Here is a 17,557-nt window from a genome sequence, read left to right as displayed (position 1 = left end):
AAGTTTCAGGAACGGATAGAGGCATAGCTAAATCAACCCAAGGAAAACTCACAGAGTTGAAGGATAAACAAATAACAAGCTTAAAACAGTTGTAAAGCCTCTTAGGAAGATTACATTTTGTATGAGATTTAATTCCAGGATACAGTGCAAAAGCAAAAATACTGTATAAAGCCACATCAGGAGATGATTTTAAATGGGATGAAAACCTAGAAAAAATCTAATGTGACATTATTGACATGGCTTTAGGCTCAGGACGAATTATCAGAAGAGATCCTGATAAAAACCTTATAGATCCTATAAAAAACCTTATTAAACCTTATATATATATTGTATATCAATACAAATTCATAACACGCCTGAATAAATGGAAGTTATATTATATAACGAAGGAAACTCAAAATCTCCCGTAATGTTCATTTCTCACGAAAAGCCAGCTACCCAAAAGAGACATGAGAATCTGTCACCTGTAGATATTTTAGCTTCAGTTGCGAAAAATCTGCTTGTAATTAAATCATTGCAAAATTGACCAATACATTCAGATAGGTGTGGTTACCAATAAAAGCGAGAGGAACTTGCAGGAACTGCATGACAAACTGAATCACCCTTCAACGACGTATGTTGCAGAATACTGTCAGCAGATTGGCCTGCACTGTTCAGTTTTACTTCAGCTTACAAAGACAGTTCTATAAGTAATAGAAAGAGCATTATAGTATATCTTGCGAGACCAAGGACAACGAAGGATCCAGGAGAGATTCTGCTGGAGGGTAAGTATGAGTTTGATCAATAGGCCTAGTTGTCAATGATTGTTATTGTTGCACGAGAGTGTAGGGACACGCCTAGATTTACTGGTATAGGCTAAACAAGCTAGTGAGGATTTAATCCTATTCTGACCTGACAGCAAAAGACTACCTAGCTACTTCGATACTAGGGGTTCTTCAGGAGATGAGATAAATACCAGATCTCACCACAGAGTTTTCTTTAAGGTCCTGTCAGAACCAGTTTCCATTTCAGGTTCTTGATATTCATTTGATGATGGTGATCAGCTCATAAACTTCATCATCCTTTTCCCAGGTGAAAGGAAATGTATTTAAATTGTGCTTTTTGGACATACTTAATATATTTAAATTATACTGTACCAAGTGCGTATTAAATGTATTATTTTGAAACAACAGTATATTAAGTGTATTTCAAGATATGCTCAATTTTAAGTTATTTGCAGTATATTTTAATATTTTAAATTGTGCTAAAATGGAAACACTTCAAGTACATTTAGTGCATTTAATTATATTTCTTTACAGTTCATTTAAAATATATTTTAATATTTCATTTAAAATATACTTTCATATTTCTTAAACTACAGTTATCATATATTTGAAGCTAAATTTTAATGCACTTCAAGAATATTTTAATAGCATTTCAGCTCATTAGAAATATATTAGCATTACACTAATAGTTTATTATAAAGCCGTTTTAATCAGTATTCAAAATGATATATTAAAAGTGCAAAAATAATTATATTATATTATATTATATATATAAATGTAAAGACACACACACTTTAAAATCAAGAAAACATTAATATACTATCTTGTTGTGTACATTGCAAAATAAATACCTAGAGTACATTAAAAGTACAGCAGCAGATATAATCTCTTGAACAAAATACATTATAATAAAGATCAGTGAAATGATATGGCAGAGCTATATTATACACTTTTGTAGAACATTTCTGTTATACCTGTATTACTGAAGAGTACACTATGAATATTACATCACTAAATAAATAATCCATCTGAGTTTTTATCATCATTCTGAATATGATCTGGATGAAGTCTGATATAAACATGATTTACTCAGCTTTTTGCTCAAAATGTTTTTATTTTATTTATTTTTGTTAAACTTTCCCACTTCAAGTGTTGTTAAAAAAGGGAATGCATGTTTTTTTTGTTTTTTTTTTTTTTGTTTTTTTAAATCAGAGTGTCGATTCTTTCTTTTAATATATTACATGTTATATTACATGAAGCTTTAGTGAAAATGAGCAAAAACACTTGCGGGGAAAGACTTAAAAACATTGAGTGAACTTTAAAACTGAAAGCATCAGATATAAAGCGTTTTCAGATTACTTCAGTCGTCGTAGTTGAGCTGAACCGTTTGTGAAAGTTAGACTGGTTTTTCACTCAAACCACCATTGTTAGTTAATTGTGTCTTTAAGGTAATTACAGTTGCACACGTTGGATCAAATAGTTTGTCTGTAATCTCAGGCATTTCCTACATTAGATCCACAAGCTTTAAGATGTGTGTTTTTACAGTGTGTGCAGTGAATGAAGAGCTCTTTAAACACGGCAGTGGAAACTTGTGAAACATCTGTCAGTCTGTGTGTTGCTCCACAAACTTCTGCTTTGACCTGCAGACGAAACACACAATCCTGTCAGTAACGTAAGTTCTTCAAGATTTATTCCTAGTTTAATAAACCATTGTACACTTGCAGCTGTGCTGGACTGAATATTCAGAACAACAGCATTCTTGCTTCTGTGATATTGTTCAAATGGAGGATTTCCAAACTTTAATCTTACATTTCACGTATTTCAAGCTTTCTAACATTACACACATCTCCTCTAAAGAACATGTAAAGCAAACTGAGGAAACTTTATTTCAACAATCACACAGAAAACAAGTTATGTCATATTTTTTCCCTAATGTTTTTAATTAAGTAGTAAATAGTAAATGAATGCATGTTTTTTTTAAACTAATGACTGGTTTGTTATTTAGTGTTGCCTGTCAAGATTTCATAAAACAATGGCAGAACAAAACGCCAGCAGCAACGGATCAAGTGGAGTAGATTATATCAACGGATCAAGTGAAGATTATTATATCAATGCCAGCAGCAACGGATCAAGTGTAGTAAATATAAGAAATAAAAAAAATATAAGAGTAAATTATAAAGATGAAATGATGAGGGAATTTTTCTGGAAACTTAAGTCTGTAGACCCATTAATTATGAAGATCATGTCAGCCATTGAAATTCCAATCATGATCTTAACTCTGTTTGCGTTGTGTGCTCTTATCAAATCTAATCGCTCCACTCCAGTGTTTGTTTTTCATTTGATTCTTTCAGATCTCATTCAGATCATTTCCATATTAATGATGACATTCATATGGGAGATGGAGAATGCATATATGTATAGTTTGATTGTGGGTGTGTATTTTATGGCATGTGTTGCTTTTGAACGATATCTTCTGGTTTCTCATCCTATCTGGTACAGATCTCATCATTCACTAAAAATCTGCTGTGGCGTTTCTGTGATCATCTGGTTTGTTCCTCTGATCTTTGCAGACTTTAACTCTGTTCTGCTGTTTAGCTATCTGTCTGCATCGATCAGCTGTTTAATCCCCTACCCGATAATCATTCTGTGTTTTGTTGGCACTTGTCGCGGTCTTTCACGTGTATCACTTACTTCTCTACAGCGCAAGAAAATTTTGGGCAGTTTGTTCCTGGTGCTTCTGACTTACACTTTTCTCATTCTCCCCTTTGTAATCCTGAGTTGTTTTACAGAATATTTTAACATTGACAACAATTTTGCATTGGTTGATATATTTTGGTATTTGTCTAGTTATCTTGTGTATCTAAACCCACTGGCTGACTGTGTATTGTACATGTTCTTGAGGCCTGATGTTGGAGGGTTAATGAAGTCTGTTCACTGCTGTTGTAGAACTGACACACATCAGAGTTCGACACACAGCCGGGACGAACACTCTCGAGACAGTAGTGCAGCGTTTGCCTGCTGTGTTTCAATGCAAAAGCCTGCGTCTCATTCACAGACCGCCTGCAGTTCAGTTTAAACATCTGCACTCAATAAATGAAGTCAATGTCATTCTTTTCACTGCACACACCCTTCCTTTCTGTGACATTTAGGTTTATTAGAGATAACTCTTGACTCATAAAACTCAAAACTCGATTGCTCTGTTTGCGCTCCATTAAACACATACGGTAAACAGAGTTTTATTAAAGATGTATTGATGTGCCGTTGATGCTTCTGCTGACGTTCTGTATCAGCAGGACTTTATCATACGATGGAGAGGAGGGTTGTATAAAGCATGGTTTATTCTCATTAATTCCCCCGATAGACTGACAGATCAACAACATCAAGTAGTTTAATGTCATAGTCTTGCTTGTGTTTCTAATGCATGTACATTATACTCTTTTACCAAATAACTACTATTCACGCTATTATTCACAGCACTTGAATATTGTTAGTTTAACTTCTATTGTTCTCCTCATTTGTAAATCGCTTTGGATTAAAGCATCTGCTAAATGATTCAATGTAAATCTATTAAAAAGATGGTTCACTCAAAAATTAAAACTGACATAATGTACATATGCCCTCATGTCGACCAAAAGCTGGATAACTTTCTTTCTTCTGTGGAACATAAAAGACAATATTTAGAGATTTCTTTGTCCATACATTAGAAGTCAGTGGACAGTTTCAGGTGAACTATCCCTAAAAAGACTTGATTTAAAGTGCACAGAATATATTAGAAGAGTACGAAGTTTATATACAAATATTAACCAGAGCTTGCATGGAAATCAGAAGAGAGTTATTTGTAATATTGTTGTGTCTTTATAGAAGTGTTTCATATCGAGTCAGAGACTGTCCTGTATTCTCTCTCTTCTATCATTAATATAATTAAAGAGCTCTCAGTTCTCCTGTATGTGTTTCTGTCTGTGATTATTTGACCAATAACAGCTGAGTTGAACTGAGAAGGTCCACTTCCAGAAGAGAGAATCCACTTGCTCGTATGACTTTAATGCAAAGACTCCACATGGAAAGAGCTCTCGCTCCGCTACAGTATAAGCCTTATTCCGCCTCTTCCACTGTTAATAAAATGTTAACAATTATCATACAGTTTTATAAATGTTTGGTATCCAACTGTCTCTCTCTGGTAACATTTTTCATATATGCTGGGTAAGATTAATGGTATAAGTTATCATCATCTCATACATCTCTTTTGTAACTATTTTAAGTGTAACCATAACTATATTTTGTCATTAAACCTTTTCAATTACAACTAATGTGCTAACTAGTTTTGATTTGGTATTGACTTTGAAGTGCTACTCTAGTAATCATGGACAGTTTTACGATTTCTTGAACTCGAGGAGTCCATAAAGCTTGGCTGCCTTGGTAAATGCCAAGTGCTTCATATTGCAATACAATATCGTCACTCTCTATAGCAACGCTCTCCCACATATTAAGCTATTGTAACTGCACTTATTTCCGTCGTTGGTTTGGTAGCAGTGGGTGGAACAGACAAGAAGTTTTCTACCATCTTGTTAAGAACATTTCTTTAGTCATTCGGCAGTCTTGCAGCTAGGATATGATAGGAAAAGTCTCCATTTGCATGAATTGAATGAAACAGAATTTAGAAAGTTTTGAATAGCTTTAATAGTCTCATTACTGTATAATTTGTGAATCCGTGAATATTCAGATCTCCTCAGGGTTGGAAGGGAAAAATTCTGATAATAGTGATGTATTGTTTGCTTTATGGAGCAAAAAAGTTGAGCCTACCTTGTGTAAACTCAAGAAAGAGTACATTGGGATTAAATGTCCAGATGAGGAAATGCTCCAATGGTGGGACACAACTGGCAAACATCAAAAGAAATCAAAACATGGTGAAATAATTGAGGCTTTAAACTTCATAAGTTTTACACGGCTACGCGAGTTAACAACGTGTCTATCTTCAAGTATAGATGCTAAATGTAAAGAAGTGCAATCTAAAAATGCAGAGGCACAAAAGTCTGAGGCAAATATTCAAGATCTTCAAACACAGCTAGATAAATTACTAGCTGAGCAGTTAGCCCTGACTGAAAAGTGTAAAAATTGGACTGCTCTTGGACTTCTCTGATTTCGTCTTTTTAAAGCAAATGTGACCCCAGCCAGTCGAGCAGTCCAAACCACTCTGCGTGGGGCTAGTTAGTCACCAGGGACCAGTGGAGACTACTGGATGCTCGTGCATCGCTGCTTTGGGAAGGTCCTGTAGCCACGCAGACTCTATATTATGGAAGGTAAGACTATCACACACATTATTAGTATTTATTATTCATGATAATATCTTGCAACGTTCGTGTGGTTAACATAAGTATGTTATAAATGTATATAGTTAAGTATATTAATGTGTTTGTGACATATACACAGCTGATAACCATCGGCAGGCTAAGTATCTTGTCAAATCTCTTAATTGTACAGTGGAGTAAGGTAAGTGAATGGAGTCCAGGTAAGTACAGTGCATGTGTAATTATGCAATTTGATTTTCTGATCATATTTGACCAATTCCAAACCACATCAATCTTAATAACTACTATTAATTGTGTATTTTAGGTGTGCATAATTATTAAGCAGGTTTTCTTTATGCACCTTATCTGAATATAAGGCGTTTTTCACTTCCAGCCTTCATGAACAATTATCATTAATAAATAATTAAAAACAAAATTAATGCTAATTATTAAGATTGATGTGGTTTGGAATTGGTCAAATTTGCACACACTGAATATGCAAAAGGTAAGGTAAAGGTAAATGTGGTAGGCATACTGTTGTAGGATGGTCAGTGCGTTGGCTAAACAAGCTGCAAAAAATTGGAAAACCTTCAAAAATGTCCATGGAAGAATTCACGTTTATTCAGGATGTCACAAATTCAAAAAAAGGTGCAACACAGTCGAAAGCAAAATGTCCATTTGCAAGTCCAAGTTTAACTCAGAAATTCTGCTGGAAAACAAACTAACAAAAGGAATTTTTTAAAAGCACAACTCAAAACAAAACAACAAACAAAACAACAAGCTAACAAAACAAACTTAAGGGAAAAATAAGTTACACAGTTGGCTACTGATCCAACCAAACACCCCTTTGTTTTCTTTCCAGACATTTCATCTTTTCTTTTATAGTTTTGATCTCCTCCTTCTTTTTCAAACTGACCAGTCATAACTCTTTATCAGTTATTAACTATATGTTTCATAATTCACAAAGTATATGCAACCTTACCAACTATACATTGATAATGTCTCTCTTTTTCCAGTTACATTACCACTTAGAAAACATGGACGCTCCTATCTCTTCCTATGGCCTCTTTGGCAACGCAGTAAACTCGGTTGTTGAGAGGTTTCAGGAATCAGCCAAGCATTCGGCTGCATTCCAGAAACTCCTCCCACGCCGTACTCATGTCTCCGGGGCTGCTGAGCAGGAGCAGCCCCAAACATCTAAAGCCAGCTCCTCACACCGTGCCACACAAAAACAGAGCGTGGCTTCCCGTGCTCCCCCACAGAAAGAAAGAAGCTGGGGACACAGAAAGCGTGCTCAACCGCAGCCTTAAAGGGGTAAGACGGATCTGTAGACCGTCATTATTTCCAAGAAGGCTGTGTGAAAAAGGTCCTGACGCCCGAGGGCACAGGCCATTGAGGGTAGTCCCCCTTGAAGTAGAGCGGTAAACATCTCACTATACAGTGCCCGTCTCCCTTCGGTGCCCTCAAGAGAACGTTATGCTAATCCTGCCACCTCGTGTGATTCAGGGCGCGGTGGTCTCTGGCGATCACATATCTCAAGGTTCACCTGGAAACGTAGTGGTCTCGGGATGCCCTCCCCCTCCGAGGAGGGTCCCAGAGCAGTCAGTTCAGTTGTTCCCCGCCGGTTCGCCGTTTCGGGGTGACAAACTGACTGCTTAACAACAACTAAATCCAGAAACCAGTCTCGAGAGGCTGGTATCTTTAGTATAATTTTTGACAGCGTGGAAGCTACTGCCAAATATTTCTTGTTGGGTCCTGCAGACTATAGAAAAGGGGTCCTATCAACCGTGGTGGACCCCGAGCAGGTTCTGGTAATGGAACAAGAAGTGAAAACTCATCTGGAAAAAGGGACCATAGAACATGTACCTCCTCCAGCTAGGGCACCAGGTTTTACAGTCGGCATTTCATCGTTCCAAAGAAGGATGGGGGTTTGCGTCCCATTTTGGATCTAAGAGTTCTGAACGAGTCAGTCATGCAGCTAAAGTTCAAAATGTTAACAATGAGACAAATTGTGCCACAGATCAGATCCGAGGACTGGTTTGTCACAATAGATCTCAAGGACGCATACTTCCACATTTCCATCCTTCCATATCACAGGAAGTTCCTGAGGTTTGCTTTTGGGGACAAAGCATACCAATATCGAGTTCTTCCGCGCACTTTCACAAAATGCGTAGAAGCAGCCCAGGCACCTCTGCGTCTGCAGGGTATTCGCATCATGAACTACATCGACGATTTGTTGATTCTGGCTCATTTGCATCAGTTGGCGGTTCGGTATCTTTTGGACTGTTGTACATGAGACCGCCTGTCCAGAGTCCCGTTCTGCCGAGACCGTTCTTCATGAGTCCCCTGTTCCTATCCACAGCCAAAGTTCTGAGGTAATTAACTTAATTGACTTTGATACTGAGCCTGAGCTTCCTATCGTCATGTCTGCCGAGCCTGAGAATCTTCACGTCATGTTTACCGAGCCTGAGAATCTTCACGTCTTGCCCGCCGAGCCCGGAATCACGTCTTGCCCGCCGAGCCCGCGCATCATGTCAGTCCCGCTGAGCCCGCGCATCATGTTAGTCCCGCTGAGCCCGCGCATCATGTCAGTCCCGCTGAGCCCGCGCATCATGTCAGTACCAAGCCTGCACATCACGTCAGTTCTGCCGAGCCTGCGCATCACGTAATGCCCGCCGAGCCAGAGCCTTTTTCACCGCTGGTCCCATCCAGCCCAGAGTCTTTTTCACCGCTGGTCCTGTCCAGCCCAGAGCCTTTTTCACCGCTGGTCCCATCCAGCCCAGAGCCTTTTTCACCGCTGGTCCCGTCCAGCCCAGAGACTTTTTCATCACTGGTCCTGTCCAGCCCGGAGCCCGTCTTGACACCAGAGCCTGAATTCCCAACCAGCCTCCCTCTCCCACCTCCTCCCATCTACTACCTCTCTACCTTTCCTCCACCACTGCCTGGCAGCCCCTCTGCTCCTGTATCCACCTTGAGGAGGTGGAGTTGCTGAGGATCTGCCTGCTACCAACTCCTTCAGGGTCGGTGGATGCCCGGTCTCCGCCTCAATCCTCCTCGACCAGAACTCCGCCTCCGCCCAACAGTCCATTGACATCCCCTTGGCTCTTACCTCCTTCAGCTCCACCATTGCCCATCAATGCACCAGTTCCGCCAGGCTCCCTCGTCCCCCCGGATCCACCTTGGTCGCTCGTCCACCTTCCCTCAACTCTGGACTGCACTCCTCTGGCTTCGCCTCGTCCCTTTGTCCCCCCGGCTCAGTTGAACTCCACACTCCCATCAGTTCCTCCTTGGTCCTCACTCACTCTGTCTTCACTGCGCCCTTCTGTGTCCCCGGCTGCACTTCAGTCGCCTCAGCCGGCGGTCCCGTCATGTCCCGCTGGATCTTTGCCATCGCCTGTCTCGTTGGCTCTACAGCTCCACCCTGGTCACCTCTCTCACCTGCTCTGCCCCCCTCATTTAGCCCCCTGGTGTTGTCATCCCTACCTCCACCATGGCTCCTTTCTCCGTCTGCTCCGCCCTGGCTGCCTGCTCCGTCAGCTCCGCCCTGGTCCCTCTCTCCCTCTGCAGTTGGTCCCTCCACGGCGTGAGGACGCGCCTACCAGGAGGGGGAAGTACTGTAACAGTTGTGTTCCTGTTTAGTCCTATTAGTCATATGTCTTTTGTTTTCCCGCCACTTATTCGTTGCCATGTCTACCTTCATTAGTTCATCATCATCACCTGTGTCTTGTCAATCACCTTCATCTGTGTCACCTGGTTTATGTTCATCAGTGTCTGTATTTAGTTCCCTCTGTTTGGAACCTTCTACCTTCCTCGTCTTCTTCTGCCTGCACACACCCTGACAATTACAGATGCTATTGGATCAAATAGTTTGTCTGTATTCTCAGGCATTTCCTACATTAAATCCACAAGCTTTAAGATGTGTGTTTTTACAGTGTGTGCAGTGAATGAAGAGCTCTTTAAACACGGCAGTGGAAACTTGTGAAACATCTGTCAGTCTGTGTGTTGCTCCACAAACTTCTGCTTTGACCTGCAGACGAAACACACAATCCTGTCAGTAACGTAAGTTCTTCTAGATTTATTCCTAGTTTAATAAACCATTGTACACTTGCAGCTGTGCTGGACTGAATATTCAGAACAACAGCATTCTTGCTTCTGTGATATTGGTTGGTTTATAAATGTATTTATTCAATCTATGCTGTGTGTGTGAATTTCATTTTACATAACACTATAACACAAACACAAATAATTGCAAGACTTTTAGCTTTCTGTTATATTTATTAATTGTTCTATTGGCACCTTGACACTGTCTCTCTCTCTCTTCTAGCTCCTAATCTGAATGACGCACTTTGCCAGCTTTCTTATGTGTGTGTCTCTTTTGTTGCATTCCTGCCTATATAAGGCAGAGTGTGTCTTCTAGCCATTACCAAGGGATTGGTCATTGGTTATGGGGTGAGATTTCGGTCACAATTCTGCGCGCGCAAGATCACATTTTGAGCGTGCAAAAGGGCATTTCGCACGCGCGTGAACTGAGTTTTGCGGAGAAATGTTCGTCTCGCAGATAAGAAAATATTGCGAGCGAACGAAAATCAATTTTGCATTTAAAATAAGTATTTGGATGTGCGCGGACATTCTCTTTCGCGTGTGCAAAGTTTCACTTTCTTGCTCCTTTCATACCAACCGTGAGCGCTCTCTAAGCGCAGACGGCTCGCTTGCTCAACACAACCCAGCGTTACAATATGCCATAATTCCAGCCAATCAGAGATGAGACTGCTAAATTCTGATTGGCTGGCTTGAAAACCAATCACAAGACTCCCTGCATCACCGACTGCGGAAGAGAACTAGTGCAGTTGAGTAAAGTTGGCGAACTTCCCGGGTCAATAACTCGTGAGCTAAACGTTGTTACTGCACAAATAACACCTTTTTATTGTAGTAATGTAGACAAGCAGCTACAACCTAATTTTCCTCCAAACGAGCTTTCCCTCGCAGTGAACAAAATACATTGATCTCTATGTGCAGGTGGCAGCGGGACAGATCCGAAGGGACCGTCTGAAAAGTGCAAAACCCGAAAAGCGTTACTACGAAAACAGTCAATAACTTCACTGTCACACACTATAGTGTCATCAAATTCAGTTCACACATCACTGCTGTCCTGATGGTTATACTACAACACTTATTTTGTATAAATATCATTTTGCATATTTTTTATGATTATTATTTATGAAAAATATTCAAAAACGTCACTGTAATTCACTGTATTGTTGGCAAATTCAGTTCACACATCACTGCTGTCCTGATGGTTATACAACAACGCTTATTTTGGGAAAAATATAGATTTTAAATTGTATATACTATTGTAAATGTAGAAGTTTTATGATTTTTATGAAAAATATTCAATAACTTTACTGTAATTCACTGTATTGTTGGCAAATTCAGTTCACACATCACTGCTGTCCTGAAGGTTATACAACACTTATTTTGGTAAAATATATATTTTAAATTGTATATACAATTGTACTGTAAATGTATAATTTTTATGATTTTTATGAAAAATATTCAATAACTTTACTGTAATTCACTGTATTGTTGCCAAATTCAGTTCACACATCACTGATGTCCTGATGGTTATACTACAACACTTATTTTGGGAAAAAATGTTTTTTTAAGTTGTATATACAATTGTAAATTTATGATTTTTTTTAATGATTTTTATGAAAATATTCAATAACTTTGGACATCAGTGATGTGTGAACTTAATTTGGCAACAATACAGTGAATTACAGTTATGTTATTGAATATTTTTTATAAAAATCATAATAATTATACATTTACAATATACAAATTAAAATATATATTTTTCCCTAAAATAAGTGTTGTAGTATAACCATCAGGACAGCAGCGATGTGTGAACTGAATTTGGCAACAATACAGCGAATTACAGTGAAGTTATTGAATATGTTTCATAAAAATCATAAAAATTCTACATTTACAATTGTATATATAATTTAAAATATATTTTCCCCAAAATAAGTGTTGTAGTATAACCATCAGGATAGCAGCGATGTGTGAACTGAATTTGGCAACAATACAGCGAATTACAGTGAAGTTATTGAATATGTTTCATAAAAATCATAAAAATTCTACATTTACAATTGTATATACAACTTAAAATATATTTTCCCCAAAATAAGTGTTGTAGTATAACCATCAGGACAGCAGTGATGTGTGAACTGAATTTGGCAACAATACAGTGAATTACAGTTATGTTATTGAATATTTTTCATAAAAATCATAAAAATTATACATTTACAATTGTATATATAATTTAAAATATATATTTTTCCCAAAATAAGTGTTGTAGTATAACCTTCAGGACAGCAGTGATGTGTGAACTGAATTTGCCAACAATACAGTGAATTACAGTGAAGTTTTTGAATATTTTTCATAAATAATAATCGTAAAAAATACGCAAAACGATATTTATACAAAATAAGTGTTGTAGTATAACCATCAGGACAGCAGTGATGTGTGAACTGAATTTGATGACACTATAGTGTGTGACAGTGAAGTTATTGACTGTTTTCGTAGTAACGCTTTTCGGGTTTTGCACTTTGCAGACGGTCCCTTCGGATCTGTCTAGCTGCCGCCTGCACATAGAGATCAATGTATTTTGTTCACTGCGAGGGAAAGCTCGTTTGGAGGAAAATTAGGTTGTAGCTGCTTGTCTACATTACTACAATAAAAAGGTGTTATTTGTGCAGTAACGTTTAGCTCACGAGTTATTGACCCGGGAAGTTCGCCAACTTTACTCAACTGCACTAGTTCTCTTCCGCAGTCGGTAATGCAGGGAGTCTTGTGATTGGTTTTCAAGCCAGCCAATCAGAATTTAGCAGTCTCATCTCTGATTGGCTGGAATTATGGCATATTGTAACGCTGGGTTGTGTTGAGCAAGCGAGCCGTCTGCGCTTAGAGAGCGCTCACGGTTGGTATGAAAGGAGCAAGAAAGTGAAACTTTGCACACGCGAAAGAGAACGTCCGCGCACATCCAAATACTTATTTTAAATGCAAAATTGATTTTCGTTCGCTCGCAATATTTTCTTATCTGCGAGACGAACATTTCTCCGCAAAACTCAGTTCACGCGCGTGCGAAATGCCCTTTTGCACGCTCAAAATGTGATCTTGCGCGCGCAGAATTGTGACCGAAATCTCACCCCATAATTGGTCAGATATAAACAGTCAGTCAGTGTGTGTGTGTGTGTGTCGTGCTGGCAAAATGAATCAGAGTGCGCATGGGCTAATTTCGAACTACAGGCAAAACAAGTGAAAAAATTTAAATTAAAATTTTTTACATTTTTGAATTTTGTTGAATTTGAGGTTTTCACCAAAATGTGTTCATTAAGCCCTCGTCTAGCGATCCCAATGCTCCAAATTGCAATTAAACATCTAAAGGTATCTTTATTTGTACGTTTTCTGAGAGGAGTAGTACCTTTCCTTTTCCTTGAAAAATGTTCAAAAAGTTTTTTCTCTGCTCGCTTCTCCACGACTGGCGCTTCCTCTCAGCGCAGCATTCCAACTTTGTGAATATTCATAGCAAATTCTCGATGGCATGAGTCTGAACCAATGAATGCAATTTTTTTAATCTCATGCTGATGTAAGCAAAACAATCTATCACGCGCTGACTGACTGACAGATCCGAATACAGAATTACAGACAGTATTTTAAAATATCTGTCTTGGTGAAAATTCACGCAAACATTATCTGCTGTCTTAAATGAACGGTTAAATACATTTGATGTGTAAAATTAGATCTGTGCGATACAGTAGGTCTTAATATATAGCTGTCTGTTTCATCAATGTTAAGCAAAAAAATTGTGGTATCATGGAAAAAAGTGGAATATATTGTTTTCCTATAGATATGGGTTTTGACTAGGTGTGTGCCAAATTTGGAGTTGTTACCAGGGATTTTAAGGTATGGATGCTAAGTGATTTTGTTCTCTTTCATGGGTTCACTGGACACTGCTTAGCGATGACGCAATGGGAACGCCCTTAAGGCTGATTTATACTTCTGCGTTGACGGAGACTTTTGTGTAAACGCAAACACGTCCCGGGATTGATGCCGGGATCGATGCCGAGATGGGGACCTAGTAACATTGCCGGGATCAGTCCCGGAACTGAACAAAAGCCAGGACCAATGCTATAAGGGGTGTGTCATAGTGATGACGCAGTATGGACTCGTCTGGACTCGTCAGCAGAACTGACATCTGACAGGAGTTATCACATCCAGCACAAGGTGATAGACGCAATTTCTTTGGCTTATGAGGTGCGTAACGTCCTTGACCTCTGGGCGATAAAGCTCACTCTACTAGGAGTATCGCGTCTTCCCAGGCTCTTTTTAAGGGAGTTCCTTTAGAAGATACTTGTGTGGCGGCAGGTTGGTCCTCTCCACACACTTTTATCAGGTTTGATTACTTGGATTTAGATGCAGCCCCTGGTTCCCGGGTTCTTTCCATATGAACTGGTCGCTTAGGTCCTAGTTGAGTTTGGTCTGGGTCAAAAAAAAAAGGTTAAAGGAGAGTTCCTTGTTGGGCCAGATCTGGCAGTGCTTAGCTTGGCGTGTGTGGTATATCGTTCCCATTGCGTCATCAAAGCGTTGGATGAACCTATGAAAGAGAACGTCTCGGGTTACTTGCGTAACCCATGTTCTCTGAATATGGAACGAGACGCTGCGTTCGCTGCTAAGCTCCTCTTGCTGCCGAAGGAGCTTCTTCTTCATCGGTGGAAAATCTGAGGAGCAGATGGCGCGTTCACTGTATAAGAGTGAGTGACGTAGCGCCGCTGAGGAGGCACCCGCAGGGTAGCTGACTTCTGGGTACAAATGTGTCCCCAAAATATGGTTAAGTGGGTAAGTAGACACACATAGATCAGTCAGTCAGGAACAGAGGGGGAAAAGAGGTATTTTGATGTTCTGTTTGGAGTCAATTAAAGGGTAAAGGAGGAGAAGAAATAATAAATAATGAAAAGAATAATGAGAGCATGTTTGTATGTGTGTGAGGGGGAAGTGAAAATTACATTTACAGTCCACATCAATTTAAAATGCCCAAAGACTCCTAAAAAAAGAGTTTGTGTGTATTTGCTTGTCTATACATACCTTTGTCTGGTTTTGCTGAAAGCTTTAATAACAGCGTTTTTTCTTCTTGGAATTGTGGACTTCATCATCTACAAATAAAAGCAAACACAATTGCACACCAATTACATATACACATCGCAAAAACAAAAAAAGGTCAAAATCATCATCGGCAGCAGCAACAAAAGTACTAATAAATGAAGAGAAAACTAAAAGAAATATGCTATCAAATAATTTGGTAACTATAGCAATTATCTGTTCATTGAGAGAAGAAAATTCACACCTTTAAGATAATCTCTCTTCTTTATATGACATCTGGTGTGAATGCTTCACTGACCTTTCCATATTTTCATAAGGAGAGGTAGCACGGTTTGTCATTGGATGTTTTATTTTATTTATTTATTGCAAGAAAAAAAAATCACAGGCAAAACTGCAAAATAAGAATGCACAATATTAGCTATTATTCTGGTTGACGCATTGAAACATCCCTATCCAAAATTGCTAATTGAAATTCATTATTTTGAACAAATCCATAAGGATCCTAAGGATCAATAAAGATTTCCCCTAAGAATCAAATAAGATTAAATTACAATGGTCAGATTAGCTCACATAATGTTCCATAAAAAAAATAAAAAAAAAGATTTCTCAAGCTTTCATGTATAAAAAGTGTGTATCAGACACCATATGCCAGTAAGCACACATGCCAGCAAGACTTCTGTTAAAGATCTGGAAAGCACTGCTTTCTAATTGTGACAGGGAATGTTTAGGAGACATACTAGAGCAGATGCTCTTATTTAGTTGCAAAACACAACAAATAGATAATATCTGAAAAACATGTACATGTCATGTCAGGACACATGGGTCTGAATAAAAAACATTAAAAGTAAAAATCTTGGAAGCTTTTAACTTGCAAAAAGATTGGATGGCTGTGAATGCTGTATATTTGCACTGAGATAGCAGCAATTACCCCCAGGAACCAGATTTCATTTAGGTACAGAATTTCATATTTAGATACGACTGACCAGTGATGTGAATATCAGAAGATTAAATATGAGCTAAATGCATGCACTACCACTAAATGCATAACAGGTTTAAGTAAATGTCTCATGTATAGCTCACCTACCCTCAGTTTGAGGTCCAATGCAAACCATTGCTACCTCTATGTAAATTCACCTTTTCCTCCACAGGCCTGGTCACCGGTCCACTTCTGGTAGATTGAAGGTTAGTGCAGTTTGAGACCTTTTGATGTGGACTCATTTTCATCCATCTCCCTCAATCGTCCTCGGCAAGGCTGCTCTAAATCTCCTCATTCACAAGAAAAAGGGAAAAAAAAGAAAGAAAATGAGCTTGAATTGTCTTCGAGATTATATATTTCTTTATTTTCCCTCATAAAATCATAAAATAAATGGTAAAGGGGTTTGACTTTATCATCCAGATGAGAAGTTGTCTGGAACTTGGTGTGAGGAACTTTACCCACCCAACCTTTTCTCTTTAATTTTCATTACTGTCCCCTTCCTTTCTCCCTCCCTCCTTAGCAAGGATTTCTCTCTCTCTCTCTCTCTCTCTCTCTCTCTCTCTCTCTCTCTCTCTCTCTCTCTCTCTCTCTCTCTCTCTCTCTCTCTCTCTCTCTCTCTCTCTCTCTCTCACATTCTTTCAGTCTCATTCTCTAAATATGGATGTTAACAGTACTAATCACCTAATTGGTGAACTAATCCCACCAAACAGCAGCTAAATTAGCCAGCTTTTTTAAAACTAGATTCTGTCAAGCAGCAATTAATTTTAGATCATTAATTACTTAATTTTAAAGTTAGAGAAAACAATAAAAAATGATTTTCAAACTGTATTTATATAGTTTTCATGTGTCATAAGGCCTGCAGATGAAACTCAGCCCACTGATGCCACAGAGCTGCCTGACCTGAGTCACACAAGAGGCTGTTATCAGGTCGCCTCCATCTTCTCACTTCTTCCCTCACAAGATACAGCTCTGTATCTGCATATGTGCATGGACGGACGGAGCCAAAATATACTCTTTTCAATGTCTATATTTATTTAACTGTTTTTGTTTTTACTAAAGTACTAGGATCTAACTGATTTGCCTTGTGTGATTTTGAAGACATCATTTATAAAGACATCATTCATAATTTGTCACTGCATTTGAGTGGCTGAAAGTAGTACTTGAAAACAGCACTTAAATGACACTTTAAAATGTGTACATTTCATTGCATTCGACACAGTTTATCGAACCAAGTGGCATCTGCCAACAAATAAGGCTCGACCTTTTCTTTTTACAATTTTTGGTTTAAAAAGGTCATTAAGTGTGTTTTTACAAGTGCAATGCACTGATAACTATCACACATTAAAAAAAAAAATTATATATATATAGTTTTT

At 38.6% G+C, this 17,557-nt stretch overlaps 2 long non-coding RNA genes across 2 annotated transcripts; one reads left to right on the top strand and one right to left on the bottom strand.

The window, feature by feature from the left end:
• Positions 1-579: 579 nt before the first annotated feature.
• On the top strand, positions 580-4,710 carry LOC311087377. Its single transcript, XR_014607247.1, has 3 exons — positions 580-764; positions 2,310-2,436; positions 2,770-4,710. It is a non-coding gene; the product is annotated as an uncharacterized lncRNA (long non-coding RNA).
• Positions 4,711-9,949: 5,239 nt separating this feature from the next.
• Positions 9,950-16,650, bottom strand: LOC311087382. The gene is made up of 3 exons (XR_014607251.1): positions 16,343-16,650; positions 15,194-15,261; positions 9,950-10,076 (listed from the first exon to the last, which is right to left on the bottom strand). It is a non-coding gene; the product is annotated as an uncharacterized lncRNA (long non-coding RNA).
• Between the last annotated feature and the right edge of the window lie 907 nt (positions 16,651-17,557).

The sequence above is a fragment of the Abramis brama genome, assembly GCF_963993115.1.
Source record: "Abramis brama genome assembly, chromosome: 7".
In the NCBI taxonomy this organism is placed as follows: Eukaryota; Metazoa; Chordata; class Actinopteri; order Cypriniformes; family Leuciscidae; genus Abramis; species Abramis brama.
This window is presented reverse-complemented; position numbering and strand designations above follow the sequence as displayed.